The sequence below is a fragment of the Coptis chinensis genome, chromosome 2 (genome assembly GCF_015680905.1).
Source record: "Coptis chinensis isolate HL-2020 chromosome 2, ASM1568090v1, whole genome shotgun sequence".
Taxonomy (NCBI): domain Eukaryota; kingdom Viridiplantae; phylum Streptophyta; class Magnoliopsida; order Ranunculales; family Ranunculaceae; genus Coptis; species Coptis chinensis.
The window spans coordinates 30946750-30960074 of record NC_141457.1 but is presented as its reverse complement, the minus strand read 5'-3'; the positions used below and the strand labels follow the sequence as shown (position 1 = coordinate 30960074).

The 13325-nt window shown below is 45.7% G+C and overlaps 1 long non-coding RNA gene across 1 annotated transcript in view; it reads left to right on the top strand.

Moving 5' to 3' along the window:
• Positions 1–221: 221 nt before the first annotated feature.
• LOC147515760 (uncharacterized) overlaps positions 222–13325 on the top strand; it is an 18284-nt gene continuing 5180 nt past the window's right edge. The window contains exons 1-2 of the long non-coding RNA XR_015210798.1: positions 222–466; positions 1664–1803. This is a non-coding gene — a long non-coding RNA (uncharacterized LOC147515760). The remainder of the gene's footprint in view (positions 467–1663; positions 1804–13325) is intronic.

Below are 13325 nucleotides of genomic sequence, written 5' to 3'. Positions count from 1 at the left end.
AAACTAATTTTCTGAAATAGAATGAGGAATTGGTCAATAGTCAAGACCATAGTACAAAATATCGCGATATATCGCAATAAATATTGAGAAACCAGAGATGGGTATATAAATGTCACGATATTTATTTGGATAAATACCAGTGTAAATATCGGCGATATTTGTAGATATATCGTGATATTTCGACGATATAACAAGTTTTTGTTTTAATCCACGATATTTTTGGATATAATTGGTGATGCTGGTGGCGACGAACGAACGAGTTTTCTCTGAAGGCTAGAAAAAAAGGTCTTCTCCTACTTTACCCTCTCCCACACCAGCTTGCCAAAATAATTGCAAACCAAAAAATGTTTATAAACAACCTGTTTATGTTCCCAAGACTAAAAATCTCGTTACTTTAGCTGGTTTAACTCCTGAAGATACTATTCTTACTTGGAATAACACTGCTACTAAGATTGATCACCATCAGGTTTGTTTTTTATAACTTTTTAATCAGCCTTTCTTCTTCTTACATCATTATAAGCATTGGGTAGTTTTTAATTTTGGTTTTTATGTTTTGTATAGTGTAGTGGACTAGAAGACTTTCCTTCAAACCCTTTTCTCCATTCATCATAATAATCATTGGGTAATGGAATAGAATTATGCGTTCAACACATCAATTACCTAATCTTACCAAAAAAAAAAAAAAAAAAAACATATCAGTCCCAAACTCATTATAGATATATTTACCATCTCTGTTCTTTTGTAGTGCAGCAATAAGCCTAGGGACTGCCTTGAAGCAATTTAAACTAAATTATGTTCAACGATACAGATAAAAGAAAACAAATAGGCAGCATACCTGGTAGCGAGAAGGATGACTCCTCAAAAGTTTTGTATGTATACAAAGGCCAATATTGGAAGCCATGTGACAATGTGCAACTGTAGGAGTGAATGTGACCATGAAATGGCACATTCATTACTAATCACTTCAATGGAGATAATAAAATTAACATTAAACTCTATACAAAAACTGCAATCTTCTTATTAATATTTACCTAACACGACTATGCTTGTCATCTACTTCAACTGCATCTTCTGTAATAACTTTCAACTGTTCCAAAGACACATCATACTCTGGGTCTTTTATATCGCTAATATGGTTTAAGATTGTTAAGGAATCAGTGTGTAAATATTTGTTCTAGTAAAATTGCATGTGGAAAATAAATCATATAAGTTATATTGCATTGTTAAAGTAGTAAGAGGATATCATAAACTTCGAGCTGATCAATGGGTTGCACAGAGTACTCGTATACTTCTTGGACGGTGCTTGTTTTGTTCATAGATGAACCCCGTCATCTTTGAACTTGTTCCCGTAAAAAAGTTCAACAACTTTCAACCGCCTCACTACCCAAAAACTTTTACTGAAAACAAACTGCATTGATGAGAGAGAGAGAGAGTATTCCTCTGGGTAGAATGGTAGAAGAATAGGAGGGAAGTCTATGTTCTTTTATAGTGTAGTATGTATGCAACGTTATTTTTTTGTTTTCAAGAATGGTTTTATTGGGTAATGGAATAGAATTATGGGAAAGTTGGTTCTTTTTACACAATTCTTTTTATTAGTTCTAGTTCTGATGAATATGTTCTCTTTATTTAGTGAAATGAGTTACGGTTTATTCATTGTCTATAGGGTTCTCGTGTGATTGGAACTGGGACATTTGGATGTGGGAGTACAATAGTCGAAGGCGAGGATTTCATTGCTGAAAAGGGTGTTCTCCACTTCTCCTTCTTCTACACTCTCCCACACCTCTTAAACCCAAATTCGATCAAGTGAGTTTTCTCTTTTTTCTTTTAAAATTATTCTTATTTAATATCTCTTAGTACCAATTGGAAGATTGAATAGAATTTGAATTTAATTGGTATTCAATATTTAATAGAATTTGCATTTGAATAATATGAAGATTGATTGTTACTATCGAATTTGGTATTCAAGATTAGTTAAATTTGTTAATCCATGATGTGGATCCTTTGCTCTATCATATTTGTTTTACTAGCATTTTTCTTGGTGTGGATACCCTGTTTCTAAGGTGGTGTCTATTGTGTGAACCATATGGGTTGTCATTAGGTAGTTGGTACTTGATGTCGGATGGTGAGATGGGGATGCATGAAAAGTTAGTCTCGGATAGTTTATCTTTGATACGGAACTTTAAGTTTAGTGTGGATCGTATTAAAACAGTTTTCAGTTCTGCAGTGATATTTGAAATTTCATATCAAAGTGGAATCTTGGTCTTTCTGATTGAATCCAATTCTGGATGATAGTTTAGTGAGTCTTCTATCCAACGCAGCAAGCCGCGTTCAATTTGGATGTGGGTGGAAAAAGATATGCACTCCAAAATACCGTGCGTCAGAAAATTTTGGTAGTCAGAAAAACTGTTTTTGCACAATGTTAGACCTCAGTTTTGATATGGTTAGAAGGAGAGATAGGTTTTTGGTAAAAAGTAAGACCCGTGAGTCTACTTTCTAACCAAATTGGCCTCAATGCGTTCCGAGGCCCGTGGAGATAGATATGGTAGCGTGAAGTTGGGTTGACAAAAAAACAGTGAGTCAGAAATCAGTTTCTGCACACTGTGTTCAATCCAAGTTTTCTCACATCCAATAAAATTGTGCACTGTGAGGGAGTAGTATTCACATCCAATGAATACCACACACGTGTCCAGCACAATTATAAATATCGCACCGACCTCACATCATCAGCTCGCTTCATAGCGACTCACATCATCAATTCGCACACCCGATCTAAGGTATTCGTCCTCCGAGCTCGCTCCAGAGTAGCTCAACTCGCACACCCTCACGTAGAACGTTTGACCTAGTGACATCATCCATTATCCAGATGCAATCATTACCAGAGCCGTACTGACACAACCCAACCACTCCCCATCATTGCAGACTTCCTACCACCACCAATCCTACATGCATCCCTGATCTCGACCACACATCTGTACTCGTCAGTACACATGTAGCGCAGATCTTTACGCTCAACAGCTATAAATACCCCCCGCTGGAACTACGTCAGACCTGATTCTTCTCTCCCCCCAAAATCAAGAGAAAATACATAGGCAGTTCGCTCAACAACGAACTCGGTCTAAACCCTTTCCCACATCCAATTCCAATTCCATTTTCCTTCCTCCCGTATATGTGAAGGAAACTAAAACGCTCTTTTACATTGGCGCCATCTGTGGTCTCGATTCCTTGAGAACCACTTCATAAATCCTACCACCAAAAAGAAAAATTCTCAAGCCCACGAAGCATGAAAAGCCTCAAAGCTCAAGTCCGAGTTTTAGTCGACCAACTAGGCACAATGATGAGCGGGCACATTACCCCCTGCTACTGGCGGGGAAAAGTCTCCAAATTAGCGGTTTTTGTTCTAATTTCTTTTGGATATTAGTTCGATCTAGTGCAAGTTAATCAAGCTCAATGCATTGGGGGCTAGCCACAACCATCTACGGGTGGGGCTCATTGTTTGCCATCTAAACAAGTTCAATTACATTTATTATGATCTATCGTCTCCAAAATTACTCTTTGTTAGTTAGTACTAACTCTTTGGTGCTAGCTCACATTTTTCTGGTCAATGAAGCTCCAAAATTGGGGCTAACTATAGTCACGCCAATTCAAAGCTAGCACAGGTCAATGAAGCTCCAAAATTGGGGCTAACTATAGTCACGCCAATTCAAAGCTAGCTATTGACGACGATCTCCAAAGCAGGATGCCCACGACTTCATTTCGGTCACAACACCCAATTTGAATATACTTATTTCACTCGAGCTCAAACGCTACATAGTGTCACCACTTCTCCTGTTGACAAGACCCCAGAGGTCGCACCAACTCCTGTTGCCAAGATCTCCATTCCTCCAGTCGAGAAACAATCACCCGAGACCAGCTCTGCTGAGGTCGTTTCATCTTCTACAGCAGTTCAGCACGAGGAAACCACTCACAGCTCGTTCTCTACAGAATAAAACACTCTCAGGAGTTTAAGCATGCTCAAGCGCAAAACAGTCTCTTGAGCTCATAGGCTCTATAGCCTCTCCAATTCTCACTAGTTGATAACCTATATTTCTAGGATCGACTCAGTGAGAACGCTCTCCGTGAGCCATACGCCTTCTTAAGCTAATACGCTCTCCGCGAGCAGCACGCTCTCTTGAGCTCATAGGCTCCATAACCTATCTAATTCTCACCAGTTGATGACCTATACTTCTAGGATTAACTCAGTGAGAACGCTCTCCGTGAGCCATATGTTTTCTTAAGCTAATACACTCTCTTGAGCTCATAGGCTCCATAGCCTCTCCAATTCTCACTAGTTGAGGACCTATATTTCTAGGATCAACTCAGTGAGAATGCTCTCCGTGAGCCATACATTTTCTTAAGCTAACACGCTCTCTGTGATCCATACGCTTTCTTAAGCTAACACGCTCTCTGTGAGCAATACGCTTTCTTCAGCTAACAGGTCCCTTGACCTACACTTTCTTGAGCTACCAGACTCCATAGCCTCTCAAGTTCTTGCTAGTTGATAACCTACACCTCTAGGATCAACTCGGCGAGAGCTTATTTCTCATGGCGCAAAGACGCTTTCTTACGTTAACACATCCCTTGACCTATGCTCTCTTGGGGCCTACCACATGATTATTCGGCTTACAGAAATGCCACCCGACCTACCAAATGGTCACTCTATCTAAACCAAGGAGCAACTTCGGCGTTGGGCGACCACTCGATCCATCAAGAACCACCCGACCTACCACACGATCATTGAAACTACGAAGCGCCCGACATCTTGAATGTCACTCTATCTAAACCAAGGAGCAACTCAACGTTGGAGCGACCACTCAATCTACTAAAACGTCACCCAACTTACCAAACGGTCACTCAGAGAACATCTCCCCAACGAGCTCAAGACAGCTCACTTCATAGTGAACCAACAATCTCTCCGTGAGATCACCTAGTTGATTGCGGCGAAAGCCGAATACTTATTCACGAACTGCCACCATCAGAGAAGGCAAACGATAACCAAGAAGACTAGAAAAGTAGACTCTATTCTCCATCCGCTAGGGCTGTTACACCTCCAAATACTATTAAGACTAAGGTTCACTATTCCTCAAACACTATTACAACTCCTAACACTATTTCTCTCTCTCTCTTTGGATCGCCTCCTTCTTTCTTTGATCTCCTCCCCTCTCTCTCTCTCCACCTCTTTTCCTTTATATCTTTCCCTCCCTCAATCCTAGCCTTCCACCTGTCCACCCATCTCACGGTCTTCTTCTTTCCACGTGTATTACAACTCCTAACACTATTCCTCTCTCTCTCTTTGGATCGCCTCCTTCTTTCTTTGATCTCCTCCCCTCTCTCTCTCCACCTCTTTTCCTTTATATCTTTCCCTCCCTCAATCCTAGCCTTCCACTTGTCGACCCATCTCACGGTCTTCTTCTTTCCACGTGTAGGGTTTCCGTACCGCGATAGATGTCCCATCTCGATCCTATGCACCGCGGCTATGTACCTTATGCTGACCTGGGTGCCGCCATCCGCTAATTTCTAGGGTCCCCTTATTCTACCACCACAGATGCCCTCTCGAGTCCGCGATTATTACACGATCGGGGGGTTGAGAGTCCGGCAGGTTCCATTATCTAGTCGCGGCCTTCCACCACCCTTGTACCGTTGGATTCATGTGCCCCCCATGTGCCTGTGGCCTGCGTCCCTTCGATTCTCATGTATCCACGCGTCATCCCCTGGCTGGTTCTTTTTGGTGTCTCCTCGATTTCAGTTCCTCCCAGATTACGCTTCTACCCTTTCCTCTTATAAAAGCCCGCTCGATTCTCTTTCTTTCTCATTTAGTTTCTCACTCTCCTCTAGATTCACTCTCACCACCACTCAACCCTCTCTTCCCTTTGTCTACCTCGACGATCGGCAATGCGGTTATTGCTTTGTGAGTTTCTTACCCAAGCTCTTTGTACCAATTTGCTCTTCCCCTTTCCTCGGGTTGGTCTTCTTCTCCCATTATTTCCTTTACTTCTTGTTTTGTGCATTTCTCCTTTGAACTAAAGATTTCCCATCTCAACCTGTCGTGGTGGCGGTGTGTATTCTTCTTTAACTCCCTTAACCCTGATGTCGGTTCGGATCCGATGCCTCTTCCTCCTCCCGCTTCCCGGTGTTGCCCTCCCCCTCCCCAGATCCGGTAGAGGCTCCATCCACTTCAGGCAAGCCGCGCCGCCGCGCCTCCCAGCGCAGCCATAGACCTAATCTAGAAATTTGTTAAAGGCGGTTTACGGTATACCTGGCGGCGTCATTTTAGAGCATGTGCGACCTAACTTACTTTCCTCACTTAGTTTCCTTACAAACCGGGGTGTGTCATTGGCCCTGATAGAGGTGATTGTTAACAACCTCCGCTTACCTCACCCGCCGTCTTGGACGCCGAGGTGTGTAACCGGTTTAACATCCCCCCGCCAAGGCATTGTCAATTCACGGAAGGTTATGTATGCGCGAACCATTACAACAAACGGAATCCCCAAGATAGCGGTTCGCGACATGATCGCCCACTTTACATCAAAAAAGAGTACAAAGGATGTCAGCGTGGGCTACCATTCTTTTTGTGTCCGCCCTAGGAAGTAACATTTTGTCCTCCGTGTCACCTCATCAGACAAGGTGTGGCACCACGATCTGCTGTACATCTCCGGAAACTTCCTATCCGCAGATCTTCCTTCCGAACTAAACCTTACTCATCTGGCTTTCCTTCCTAGCGGTGAGTACCCTTTTTATTTATCCTTCCATGCGTATGTTCCTTGGTTCCTCATCTAATCTTGCACTTCTTTTCTACAGGTTGGCAACCGGATTCGAAGTCGCGACCCTATGACCACATCCCCTCCACAATTTTCCAGAAGCTCTTTGGACCCTCTCAGTCTGCGGTTCTTGGAATTGATCCTACCACAGCCACTCCACTACTGTCAGATCCCCAATTGAAGGTTATTGGAGGGTATAGTGCCCTTTTTCGTCCCCTCCCCCGAGGGAGAAAGCCGCATAACTCCCCGCTCCCCGGAAAAGACACCACCCCAAGAAATCTCCTGCAATCGCCGGTACCTATCGTCCCCCCTTCCTCTAACAACTCCCGCTTCTCATTCTGCGGCCGCCCTCTTACCGATCCACGATCACTTGGGAAGATCAATACATATCCCTCATTCTCCCTTTGCAACTTCCCCAATCCGATATGGGTGCTAAACGCGAAGCTCTTTGACAATGACTTCGGATGAGGATCTTCATCCTTTGAAGTGGCCCCCTCCACGGTCGCCCGCTCGTCTCCTGGCCCGGCCTCTAAGCAACCGCGGACTTTTGTGTTGGATGAGACCCCCGCCAATCTGCCTACTTCCCCTACCTGCCCCCTGCCCCGAGCGGTGGCACGGAAAGGAGGTGGCTCCCGATCGAGGCAAAGGGAACAGCGACCAATCCTCGCTTTACGCCCGCTGCGGTGGCTTCATCCCTGTTTTATGGGTCTCACCTCCCCAAAGATATGGCGTATGCTGAAGGGGGTTCCTTTGATAGTCACCGAACTTCATTCTATTAATCGGTGGGGGAAGGTACCCTTTCCCTCGCGACTATGTATCTCCCTCTTCTTTCTCGAAGTAACCCGGACTCTTGTTCCCTTTCTCGGATGAGCACGGGCGTCTCTACATGATCCGCGACCTTTTTGGCGCCAAGATCGAATGAGCAATTTGGATAAAGAAGTCGCCCGTCTTGAATAGCGGTTGAGTGTGAGAACTAGATAAGCTCGAGCCCGGGACGAGCTCAGGCGCTAAGGTTTCCACCTTGCTTACATGGATAAGGTTAATGACCGCTTAAGTCGTCGGTATGAAAACCTCTTATCGCGAAGACAATGCGGCCATCACATCTCTCTCCGAGCCTTGGGGCGATCTGGTGACCTCTCAAACAACATGAATCTGACATTGATAAGTTCCAGGATCACTTCCGAGCCCAAACTGACAAGAGGGTGGCCAAGAAGGTCAAAGAGGAGTATGACAGACTTATCAAAGAAGGTCGCCTCCTTCCTGAAGAACCTGTTACTACCTTGTGTCTGAGGTCGCGGTGGCTCCCATGGAACCTGCTTTCAAGGTAGCTGAGGTAACCGACTTGGTTATTTTGGGGCTATTATTGCGGTTGCCGCGGATCGCGATGATTGAGGCCGGCCACTGATGTAGTGATTCGTGAGAATGTTTAAGTGTCTCTTATGTTGGGAGTAGTTTTGTTATGCCCTTTCTTGGTTTCAATTGTTCTTTATTTTTAATAATCGATTATCTTTATATTTTGTTTTAATTCCCCTCGATGTTAAAGAGGACTAAATGTGATGGTGGTGTTATCTACGCTTTATCGTTTATGGGCTCGATTAGCGATGAAACTTCATGTTTATATTTTTGCCTCTCCCTTTGGGAAGCACTTCGATTTGCCTTCCCTCTCTTGACTTGGTGATTTGGTTGCCTCTGCTTTATAGGGGCACCACTCCTTCTCCTTACCGGTCGGACCCGCTTGTCATGGCGGTGGAAACCCGCCCGCCTCCACTTGCCTATGACCTCATATCCGCCATAGGGCAACTCATTTTGCCACAGCTTGTATGAGACTTCATACACAACATGGGGCAACTCATTTTGCCCCAGTTGAGCTCGGACCTCTCGTCCGTGAAGGGCTCCTCCCCTCCATTTCCTTCACTCTGAAGGACAAGCAAAGTTCATGTAACATTATCCATTCCAAAAGTACTATGGTTTTATATATATACAAATAGCTCATGTAGCTGACAGCTTCTCCCATTACATTCATTCATGAAATTTTTTCAACAACTTTACGTTCCACGGTCTCTCCACCACTTTCCCTTTCAAGGTCTGTAATCTGTAGGTGCTCATCCCTCCCACGTCAACCACAGTATAGGGTCCCTCCCAAGTTAGACCCAATTTCCCCTCACTCATTTTCTTTGTGCTGGGGTTCACTCGGCGGAGCACCTGATCTCCTACCTTGAATCTCCTCAGTCTCACCCTCTTGTTGTACTACCTTTGAAGGCGGCGATGATACTCTTCCGGTCCCAATCTTGTAGCGGTATCTCTTCTCTCTTCAACCAAATTCATGTCCCCGGACCGGGATTCCCGATTTGATCCATCCTCGACATTTCGAGTTAAGTGGTCGCCGCCACCCTTCGATGGTATCACGGCCTCTACGCCATATGCTAACGAAAAGGGAGTCTCTTGGTAGTGGTCCGTGGTGTAGTCCGATGGAAGCCCCAACCACATGGTTTAAATCGTCGACCCGACCCCTTCTTGTCTTCGGTTTCCTTTTGAGATTGTTAAGTATGATTTTGTTGGAAGACTTCAAACATCCGTTGCCACCGGGGTTGTATGGGCCGAGAACCCCGCTTAACATGATAGGCTTGCAAAAACTTCTTCACTTTTCGATCCGGTGGCTGGGTTCCATTTGTCGCGATAATAGCATAGAACGCCTAAACCGACATATAATGTTCTCCCACAAGAATTTGACCACTTGTACCTCATTCGCTTTTGTTGTGACGGCCTCAATCCACTTTGTAAAGTAGTCGGTTGCGGCCAACATGAATCTCCTCTTACCTCTGGCCATGGGCAGCGGTCCCACTATATTGAGGGCCCACATCGCCAACGGCTATGGACTAGACACATTGTGCAGCGGCTCTGCTGGGGCAAATATCAGTTGAGAAAATCTCTGACATTTCTCACATTTTTTGGCAAACTCCACAGCGTCTCTTTTCATGTGGGGCCATAAGTATCCTTGCATTAACAACTGGTGTACCGTTGTCCTACCCGCTGAATGGCTTGCACAATCTCCCCCGTGTAGCTCCCCGAGCACCTCTTGCGTTAGCCTCGGTCCCAAACATTTCAATAAAGGCCCGTTGAAATTCCTTCTATATAATTCCCTCTATCGGCGTGTACCTCGGGATGCTGATTTCGATCTTCGTTTCTCTCTAGGGTCCATCACCTCACACCCTGACAAGAACTGCTTAAAGGGCTCCATCCAACCTTCGTCCTCCCCCGCAGTATTTAGTATCTCCAAAGACTCCTCGATTTTCGATCGTCGGTTTCCTCACCGATGGTCCTCTCACCGGATCTGGCATGGCTATGGCCACATAGGCGAGCATCGCGGTAGCGATTCTCCCGCGATTCAAATGAACAAATCGGATTCAGGTGAATTTCGCCGTAATTGCGTAAGATTCCCAAATACTTTGCCATTCTAGGGCATCTTGCGTGAACCCTCCATTTGCTTGGCATACCACTAAACTTGAGTCGGAGTAAATGGTAAGTTCCTTCGCCCTAAGCTACCGGCCATCCCCTCGTACGCAATCAGCGCCTCGTATTCCTCCTCGTTATTTGACAACTGCGAATCCCACTTCTTTATGCGTTTGAGTCTATTGTTATCTGGCGTAACCAGCACCATGCCTATTCCACTGCCTGCATCCGTTGTTGAGCCGTCCGCGAATACTCTCCAACCATTCCTCTCATCCCATGGGTTCAGGCGGTCCAGTTCCTCTTCTTGCTCAGGCTCCAAAACCATCTCCTCCCCCCATGTAGGATCCTCCGCCGGGAACTCTGCCAAGGCCTGAGCTTTCTCTGCCGTTCTAATTTGATATTGGATCTCATATGAACTCAACATCACGGCCCATTTCAGCATTCTTTCTGACTTCTCCGCCCTCAGAGCTTGTTTAAGGGGCAAGTTTCTCACCACGATCACTGCGTGGGCTTCGAAATCTGACCCGACGGTGGGTGAGAATATCAAGGCAAGAGCATACTTCTCCACTCGGCTGTATCTAGTCTCCGCATCCAACAAAGTCTTACTTTGGAAATACACTAGTGTTTCCACTTTATCCACAACGCAAACGAGGACCGAGCTGATTACATAATTTGTGACCCCCAGATACAAATATAGCTTCTCTCCTAATTCGGGCCGCGACAACAGAGGTGCTTCCCCTAGATACATTTTTAACTCCTGAAATGCTCCTTCACATTTCGTTGTCCATGCGAAATCTGTGGAGTTCTTCAGTAGCCTATACAGCAGCCTACATTTGTCGGATGATTTTGAAATGAATCTGTTAAGGGCCGCGACTCTTCCAGCCAATCACTGCACCTCTTTCACCGTCTGCGGCGACGACATCTCCACCAATGACCTTATCTGTTCAGGGTTTGCCTCTATTCCCCGCTGTATCACTATATACCCCAGAAATTTTCCCATGGTGACTCCGACGGTGCACTTCTCTGGGTTGAGTTTCAAATTGTGGGCTCGCAGTATCCTAAATGTTTCCCTCAAGCCCTCCAAATGCTCTGCCTCTGACATGCTTTTCTCCACCATGTCGTCTATGTATATCCCAATGCTCTTTCGAATTTTATTTTCGAACATTTTTCTCCCCCAACCGTTGGAAAGTGGCTCCTGCGTTCTTTAACCCGAATGGCATCCTTGTATAGCAATAAGTACCCCCTTCCACTACGAAGGATGTCTTTTCCTGATCAGGTCCATACATCGCAACCTGGTTGTATCCCATGGATGCATCCATAAATGAGAACATTCTGAACCCCGGCGCGTCCGTCCCACCTACTCATCTACTTTCGCGGTATAGGATAAGCGTCGCCAGGACACTCCAAGTTTACGTCGGTGAAGTCGACACACATTAGCACCTTGCCGTTTTTCTTTGGGACCGCGACTATATTGGACAGCCAGTCCGTGAACTCCACCTCCCTTATGATCCCCGCTCCCTTCAGCCTGGCAACCTCCCAGATTCCTTCCGCGTACTTAGGTCTCACTCCCCTCATCTTCTGTCTCACTGGTTTCGCATCCTCCCTCATATGTAGTCGGTGACATGTGAACTTAGGGTCCAACCCGGTGATCTCCTCTATCTCCCATGCGAACACATCTCTATTCTTCGATAAGCACTGCACCAATTTACTTTTCCACTCTTCCGTCAGATTAGACCCAACCGATGTAAACTTCTCTTCTTCGCCCTCTCCCAAATTTACTACTTCCAGTTCATCCAAAGTCTTTGGGCCCACCGCGGCTTCCTCCGCCCCTTCCACTACCCCCGTGACTGTGTAATTGCTATGCTCGTTTTCACGGGGTTATTTGGTTAGCCTCGGTTCAGCGGACCATCCTTTTAATCGTGTCATGATGGATCGTTCTTCGATGCCACCTGATCTCCGCAGACCTTGTACATTCCTGTTGGGGTGGGGAATCGAATAACTTGATAATAGGTCTCGCTGGTTCGCCTCCAGGTCCGCGGACCATCTTTTTAACTGTGTCCTGATAACTGTTCTTCGATGCCACCTAATCTCCGCAGACCTCGTACATTCCTATTGGGGTGGGGAATCGAATAACTTGATAATAGGTCGAAGGCACCGCCTTCATTTCATGTATCCATCTCCTCCCCAGGATTGCGTTGTATTAAGAGTTGGAATCGACCACCATAAATCTTGAGAACACCGTCACAGGCCCTGTCGTCACCGGTAATAGAAGTTCTCCCATAGGCTCCGTGATGCTCCCATTAAACCCATACAAGCTGGACCGCGGCGGCCTTAGTTGCCCCGGATCAATCCTCATCTCCTCCAACGCTCCTCTAAACAGCAAGCCCACTGTGTTGCCACAATCAATCAGTACCCTTTTGACCATGTAATTACCCATCGCCACTGTAATGACCAGCGATCGCCGTGTGTGGGGTATCGGCGGCTCGAGATCTACCCAGAGAATGTAATCTTTTGTCTTCCCCATTTCATTGACTCTCGCCAGATTTGTATCGGTCCATCCTCCGGGCGACTTCGTTGACCTCTTGAATACTCATTTGTTCTCCTTATCTTATCTCTGTGGGCATTGTGACTCAGAACTTCTCCACTGAAAATAACATTTATGGTTCCCAATATTCTCCCTGGAGCTGGCCTCAGCTCCCTATTTGGGGGTTCTGTTATAAATTCTCTCATCATTCCCTTCTCTATCAACCTCTGGACCAACCATTTCAATGCATAACAATCATTGGTTTCATGATTGCATACCTAGTGATACTCACAGTACGGCTTATTTGGCATTTCGGCAGGGACGGTTCGTGGACCCTCGTACCCTTGCATATTTTTTATCAGTGGCAGTATCTCACTCAATGACCTTTTTAAGGGTGCGTGTTCCAGCTCACGGTATGGCTTCCTCTCCCTTTGTTCTCTTCACGCTACTTCTCTACTCCTTTCCGGATGCGATGAATGTCCGCGGTACCGCTCGCTACCTTTATCCCCTGCCTCTATCTTTTTGCGGTCCCCGCCTTTCTCTACCGATGACACCGC